The sequence below is a fragment of the Artemia sp. Qi Xiang Cuo genome, chromosome 7 (assembly GCF_049724085.1).
Source record: "Artemia sp. Qi Xiang Cuo chromosome 7, ASM4972408v1, whole genome shotgun sequence".
Classification (NCBI taxonomy): Eukaryota; Metazoa; Arthropoda; class Branchiopoda; order Anostraca; family Artemiidae; genus Artemia; species Artemia sp. Qi Xiang Cuo.
The window spans coordinates 54,589,611-54,597,681 of record NC_142800.1 but is presented as its reverse complement, the minus strand read 5'-3'; the positions used below and the strand labels follow the sequence as shown (position 1 = coordinate 54,597,681).

At 36.6% G+C, this 8,071-nt stretch overlaps 1 pseudogene; it reads left to right on the top strand.

Moving 5' to 3' along the window:
- The first annotated feature begins 4,712 nt into the window (after positions 1 to 4,712).
- On the top strand, positions 4,713 to 4,829 carry LOC148950446 (U5 spliceosomal RNA; annotated as a pseudogene).
- Positions 4,830 to 8,071: the final 3,242 nt, after the last annotated feature.

The following is an 8,071-nucleotide window of genomic DNA, read 5'->3' as shown; positions in this document are numbered from 1 at the left end:
TTGGGGGGGGGCAAGATGATGCGGGGGGAGGGAAGGACTGTGGAGGGTGTCTGAGAGCGGAGCCAGCTGGTAACCGGCTGGTAACTTTTTGGACGTACGGAGACGAAAGGAGTCGAAAGGAAGTGGATTTTTGGGAGGAATATGAGTGAGGGGGGTTTGGGGATGGTCTGAATTGAGTGAAGTGATGTTGGGGGTTGGACTGACTGGGCACGCGTAAGAACTTGGGGCGGAGGATTGTTTCGAGGGATGGATTCCTGTGGAATACTGCTCTGTAACGGGTATGCAGGGGGATAAGACTGAAAGTCGAATGGAACACGAACAAGGGGAGGGGGTGGGGGTCGCGAAGAATTTCGGCGTCGCTCTAAAAAAAGTTGGGTTTTAAACCTGCGCTCCAATCCTGGAGAGGCATGAGCAAAAGGACACGACTTATCAATACAATATAAAACCGAACAAACATCAACATGGTCAAAAATACACTTATGAGACACACATAAACTGGCTACAGATATGCAGAAAATTGCATTGTTTGCAGAACTTGCAGAAACCACTATTGAAATGCTTGCAGATTACATTTTCCTTTCTGCTTATTTTTGTATTTATTTCACTTTTATCCTTCACTTTATTAATTTTTTCAAAGATAATAAAAATTTCATCGTCTGATAATGACTTCTCCATAACCTTTTTGTTTAGTTCATTATCACCAAATAATTTATGCGAAAAGCGGAAGTCACTGGACTATTAACGAACTCAAGGTCATCACACATAGGTATTTGTAAGCTCTCATGGGATACTCTGCAATTAATGCTGGATTTGCTGAACTCAGATAATTGATTCCCTAGGGTAATAATAATTGCTTCATTGTTTTTTAAATCCTCTTGTAATTTGGTGATTTTTAATTTAAGGGTCACCTGATTGTTCTCTAGACTGCAGAGTTCATCTTCCATAAGGAGGCGTTGTGAATTATGAGAGTTTATATTTTCACTTAATTTTTTAATTTCAAGATCACGCTCCTGTAGTATATCGTTACCAATTTTTTAGTCATTGAGAAAAAGTTCAACTTGTTTTTTCAACTCTTCAATGGCTACTTCATGCTCCGAATTCTTCTCTAACTGGGAATTGTATATAGCTCGGAGATAAGTCAGCTGTTTGATGTGTTTAATACAGTAAACACAAGGGGGGACTTGGGAAGCTTGATTTTTTAAAATTGATTTTGGGGTTGTTGTTTTAGTGGCAGACTTGGGCGTAGAACGTGGTTTAGAGACAGGGGGTAGAGAAAGTGGTGTTAAAGGTGATGCGGGGTCCTCATTCAAAGAACGGGGGGACTGGCAGTTTAAACAAAACCACTCACCACATTGTTTTCTCTTCTCAATAGAAATGCCTGCACATTTTGGATGAAACCACTGCTGACACCGACTGCACTGCACTGTTCCACTGGCGGCACGAAGTCTGCACTCAGGGCATGTGTATTTAATGGGCCTTGACATAATAGCGAAACAATAAATCCAGTTAATATAGATCAAAACTGGTCAATGATTGAAACTTTAATAACTTCCAAAAACGGGTTTCAAATATTTAACCCAGCATAGGTGTTAACTGGTCAAATGCCAGGAAGCGACCAAGAAGCGAGAAGGAATGCATCTTAGGACAATTAAATTTGTTTAAGGGTTTTAACATAAACAGTGAAAAATTTGCTTTTTTAACAACGTTTGAAACATGCATGCCCCACGTGAGATTATTTGAAATAGTGACACCGAAGAGTATAACATTTTTCATTAGTATTTCGGGTGAAATATGGTCTAGGAAAAAGGAAGTGAATTTCAAGAAATATATCGTCATTATATTGGATTTAGTGAAATTTACTTTCATATTTAGATTCTTAGCTTCATTCGAAACATGGGTTAAGATTTCGAGGGGGTCACTTTTAATATTCCTATGACATATTTCAAGGATAGACAACTCATCCACATATTTACACCTTTGGGGGAATTCCTTACCGATATCATTAATCATAACTAGCAATAAGATTGGTCCCAATAAGGTTCCTTGGGGAATTACACAGCAAATAGGGAGGGGGCTAGAGAAAATATTTTGTATTTTAGAACTTGCGATCTATTTGAAAGAAACGATATTCTAAATATTAAAAATTTTATAATTTTGAAGTTTCTCGTCGAAACTGTTAGCAATTTAAAATTTGAATTATTTTAGAAATAGAGGCTAATCCTGTTCAAAGAGGTGTAGATTTTTAATGCAATCTATTGAATGAAATTAAACATAAAAACACACGAGAACTCGAAATCCATTACAAATATTTCTCATTTTTTAGAGAAGGATGGCCGTACATGCGTGTTTTTCTTTACGGGGGAATTGCGCCAGTAGTTGTAGGGTATTGTTGAAAGAGGGATCGTTCAAATAAACATTCAAAGACCTAGTCCTCTTTTTAAGTAGCAAATGAGATCACGCCACAGAAAAGGACCACGTTCCAGCATTCTGGCCCGTAAAATAAAAATTGTTTGCCCGAACAGGGCTGAAATGTTGTGATTACCCCAAATGGGGGTAACTCAACATCGTAATTTTTGGTAGTGGTGGACTGCGTTCGCGCGGACCCTTGTCCACATTCTGAAAAGTTACTGTCATTTGGCCCTCTCTAATGCGTCACGTATTTATCAATTCTAAGCTAAAATCATACTATCGTAGGTTCCTGATGCACTTTGTTTTTGGAAATACTCTGTAATTATTAAATATTGCTTTTTAAATTGAACTAGGAATCGAATCAAATTGCTGAAATTTAGATAAAGTCACAAAGGCTAGTCTTAAAAAGTGAAATGCCCTTGGTCCCCACACATTTTGTCAAGTCAATTGCGTTGGCAACATATCAAACTAAATATTCCTTCACTACCGCCAAGGTTCTTGGAATATTTAAATAGCGGGGCCTTTGGCTACAGCCATTGTGATCCACCACTCAGTTACATTACAATTATTTTTGAGCCTGGTTACTGAATATTTATGTTATTTTCTGCGGATGTAGGTTTTGTACCATGTCATTAAAGTTGCCCGCTCATTGAATATGTTTTCTCATCATGTGATTTTTTTGCTCGTATTTACTTGATTGACCATTGAATTCCTTATAGCTTTCGAACCTTGTTAAAATTAAATAAAAAAAAACAAGCTTTTTTAACTGAAAGTAAAGAACGACGTTAAAACTTAAAACGAACAGAAATTATTCCATATATGAAGAGGGCTGTCCCCTCCTCAACGCCTCGCTCTTTACGCTAAAGTTTTTTTTTTTTTTAAAAAAATAGAGCTGTGAGAAAGTCAAAGTTTAGCGTAAAGAGCGAGGCGTTGAAGGAGGGACAGCCCCCTTCATATAAGGAATAATTTCTGTTCGTTTTGAGTTGTAACGTCGTTCCTTACTTTCAGTTAAAAAAACTTGTTTTTTAATTTAATTTTTGAACGTTTTGGAATTAATGCAGGTTTTGATATTGGCTCACCGTACATGAATAATTAAAACAAAATTTGCATATTAATTTTATTTTTATTTGGTTAAATGGCTTTCTCAAAACTTGTTTAATTTTATTTACGAATGTTTTTATTAGTAATAAACATACGTAACTTACGATTTAACTTACGTAACGAACTTCTATGTTCATAGATTTTTAACACGTATATTAGGGGGTTCGCCTCTTTGTCAATACCCTGCTCTTTAAGATAATGTTTGAATTTTTTTCAAGTTCTTTAAAAATGACCCCTTAATCACAATCAGTTGATCAGTTGAAATCAGTTGAATTTTTTTTTTTTTTATTTAATTTCTGATCTTTTTCTTTAACAATGCTGGGAAATCCGGTGCCCCCTTCATAGCAATGTCCCTTCCCCCATGAAAACTTACTCCGTGTAAAGATCCTCCCATATAACCCCCGACCCACCCTTCCCCCCATCTAACATAAAAAATCCCCCCTGAAAACGTCTGTATACTTCCCAATAACCAATACTATATTTAAACATTGGGTAAAGTTCATAACTTTCAGCCCTCCCCCGAGGACTTTGGGGGATTAAGTCATCTTAAAAGATATTTTTATCATATTTTCGACCATGCTGAACAAAATGGATATCTCAAAATTTTGATCGGGTGACTTTGGGAAAAAAATGAGCTTGGGAGGGGGCCTAGTTGCCCTCCATTTTTTTTTATCACTTAAAAAGGGCACTAGAACTTTTACTTTCCGTTCCAATGAGTCCTTCCACGATATTCTAGGACCACTGGGTCGATACGATCACCCCTGGGAAAAAAAACAAGTAAACACGCATCCGTGATCTTGCTTCTGGCAAAAAATGCAAAATTTTACATTTTTTTAGATAGGAGCTTGAAGCCTCTACAGTAGGGTTCTCTGATACCCTGAATATGATGGTGTGATTTTCATTAAGGTTGTATAGTTTTGAGGGGGTCTTTCCCCCTTTTTTCGAAAATCAGCCAAATTTTCTCAGGCGCTTAACTTTTGATGGGTAAGACAAAACTTGATGAAAATTATATATTTGAATTCAACATTGAAATTTGATTCTTTTGATGTATCTATTGCTATCAAAACTCGTTTTATAGAGATTCGGTTACCATTGAGCCGGATCACTCCTTACTTAAAGTTCCTTACCACGAACTGTTTTAAACTGATAAGGATTTACTAGAATTTATTGTTATATACTCAAGTCCACTCTAGCAATTTTCATAGCTCTGGCCTCTCCTCATATCGAGTTAATCTTTCGCCTTTTACTAAAGATTACCGTGGGGAGGGGCACTTGATGAGTCTTAACATATTTTTGAATGCCGAAAGACAGCCCAGCCTATGCTCTTGTAGTATGTTCTAACGTTCCAAGATTACTTATCTGACTACCCTGACTGTTGAGCTTTAGCCTTTGACGAGATATAATTGACGTGAGAGGTCAATAGAACTACTACCTAAGGAAATGGTCTTGATTGATGGTAATACAAGTAACATTGGAAATAGCGAGGTACTTGGTCTTATCATGAACAAAAATTCAATCTTTTCAAAAATGAAAAACAAAAAGTGAAATTATGGGCAGATAGCAAAAGGGACAGTAATTGTGAAATGTGGCACACCTTCCAGGGGTTTCTAAATAAGCTATGTTTATAGTAAAGTAGACATGATTAGTGTTGTTATTTTCCTAGTTGCATACAGCTTTTCAGTTGACAAGTTACCGGCTAAGTATTTGTTGTTATCTTTTGCAGATTACATCCGGCGAAGCTAATTTTAACCGGGTATGGGATGCTGGAAGACATTCTTGGCTCGGTGCAATAACGAGCCAAGTCCTAGGTGCTCTTGACTCCCCATTCTCTCAGGGCACTCATTCCTCCTTCATCTAGGAACAGTTTTTCCATTCCATAAAGAAAGAAAAACGAGCAAAAATGGGGTTTTTAAAGGCCAAATGAAAATACTGAAAAAACACTACAAAGCGAAACGAAAAAATATAATCAATGCGAGTGGCCGAAGAACAAACCAAAAACTAAAACGCGGAAAGTCAATGTGAATTATTCGCTAGTATCCGTCGATGGCGGTTCAATTTTTTATTTTTTTACAAATCATGGATATTGGTGAATGACTCACTTCTATTGTTGTTAGGTATTTGGTTCCAATTCTTTCAATTTTTTGGCTTTTATTGATTTTTGTTCATCTTTTAATTTTTTTTTCTTTGGTTTTTTTCACATTCACATTGAATTTCCGCACTTTATTTGTTGGTTTGTTCTTCGGCAATCGCATTCATTATATTTTTTCGTATCGCGCTGAAGAAAAGAGGCGTTTGTCCCCTCGAAATATTCGCTTTGTTGTGTTTTTTCAGTATTTTCATTTGGCCTTTAAAAACCCCATTATTGCTCGTTTTTCTTTCTTTATGTTATGTCAGGCCGATGTGGTTTAAGAAATTATCCTCTTTCCATTCCAGTTTAGGAGGTTCCTCTAAAATGAGAAGTTTTGAGATCTTATAGGGGCAAATCCTTTCATTTGGGGATTCCATGGGTTTCTAGCTTAATACTATCAAAGATTCTAGTCTCTTTGGTTCCTTATATTGTTTCTAGACACAATACTCTGTCTGGTGGGAGAACGCGATTCAAAAGACAAGGCTCTGATTGAAGGGAAAAGAGAATCAAGAGGCAATTCTCCATGGGAAGGCAGAATGAGAATCAAGAGAAAACAGCCTGTGAGGAAGGAGGTGCCTGGAGCCTAAATGCAAATAAAACAAAAACCGTGTGATTTACCATCTCAGAGTTGTATCTTCGTTGATACATTCGGGGAGTCTGAAGTATGGCATTCTGACAGCTTAACTATTGATTCCTTGGTCCATATATTAGAATCTTTCAATGAAGAATGAATTATTTAGTTGATGATTAAAGTGCATTCTGTAAGATATTTTGGTACAAGGAATTGGTGTGGTCAGGGCTGGCCCTTGTTTCTATAGTAGGCCTTGCTGCAGAACCGTCCTAAATTTTACAGAAATTTATTTTTCTCCAGAGAGAGTAGACTTTTTGAGGGGTCCATGGGTCTGTACGAAATAGGAAGGAAACAATTCTTGTGTTTATTCCTTTAGCCCTTAGATGGTGTAAAAGCGAGCCAAGTTCAAGCTTCATTTACTCCTATTTTGTTTTGTCTTAAAAATTAACTATTACTGGATTTGTTATTCTTACAAGTTAGCCGCGTAATTAGTACTGGTGTATTATTTGGGAACAGTGAAGAAGTCAAGTTTGGTTAATGCTAATAAAATAAAATAAAATAGGATAAATATATAATAGTTTAGAAACAATTTTGGGCTATATATTTGCACATTAGGGAGGCTGGGGGATAAAGCATACTAAATACGTAACCTAACCTAGGTACATTTCTCCCTCCTAAACCTCAAAGAACAATCGTTTAAATACTGAGAAACCACGCTTTTCCAGACGGGTTTCTTTGATATAGTATATAGCGATGCCTGCATAATGCATCAGTACCCCGTAATTTATTTAGCCTAAAAAGTAAAGGGCAAAGCATTGCTCAAGAAATCTGAACAAAACTAGCCCAAGTCCATACACAATAATACTCCATAAGACATTGATCTTCTACACTTGAAAAATCAAAAGATACTACCAACCATCTTGGAATGCAACTTCCCTCGTACTACTTTGTTTCTACTAGGTCTTTCTAGCTCGAGTCCATCTTATAGGACTTTTGTTTCATTTTCTATTGCTTTTCTACGGTTCAAAGCTTAGGGTTTTTTAATAAGTTTATACTCAAATTCTACTATAAAACTGGAATTATACTTATGGCCTTCTATTCTTCAATACCGTGTTCTGGCTACATTTTTAATAACAACAAGGAATTATAAAATTAATCAAGTAAATGACAAATAAAGATGATAGATACTAATAAAAATAAAGTAAGCAATCATTTACATGATGAAGTCTCTCTGTATTGTTTCTGTGTATTTTGCTTGGGTGATTAAAAATTCAGCTTTTTTGTCCATCATTGGAGCAAATTTAATAATGTCACAATATAAGTTGTATTATTACCAAGTAGCATGCGTGAATACCAGTAACTTCAATGGGGGAGGGGGGGGGGGGTATTTTCCTGCAAGAGTCTGTTCTGATTCCCCCTCCCAGATTCAAGAAAGTCTTTTTTTGGCTTTATGATTGGAAAGGGGTTTGTTTTTTTTTTGGTATTTTTCTTAAAGATATTGAAGAAACAACGAACTTTGCCTCCCTGGATTTTGAAAAATACTCTTCCCCCCTCCAGGACCGTGTCCATAATATCGCCTTGGAGGAGAGGGGAGGGGGGGTATAAAATGGTTAAAAAACGTATCGATAATTTGTATAAATGTATGGAGTTACGATTTAACGTATCAGACAAATATGTTGGGGGGGGGGGCACTGGATATTACCTATCCTCTATAATTTTCGCGAATTGACACTATTGATCGTCACCAGTGGTGTTGTTGGGGAAGAGAGGACATTTTTCTTGTAATATTTGCTCGGCTCATTTTGAATCCAGTTGGTGTGTCTACGTTTAGAGCAAATTTAATAATATCACAACATAAATTC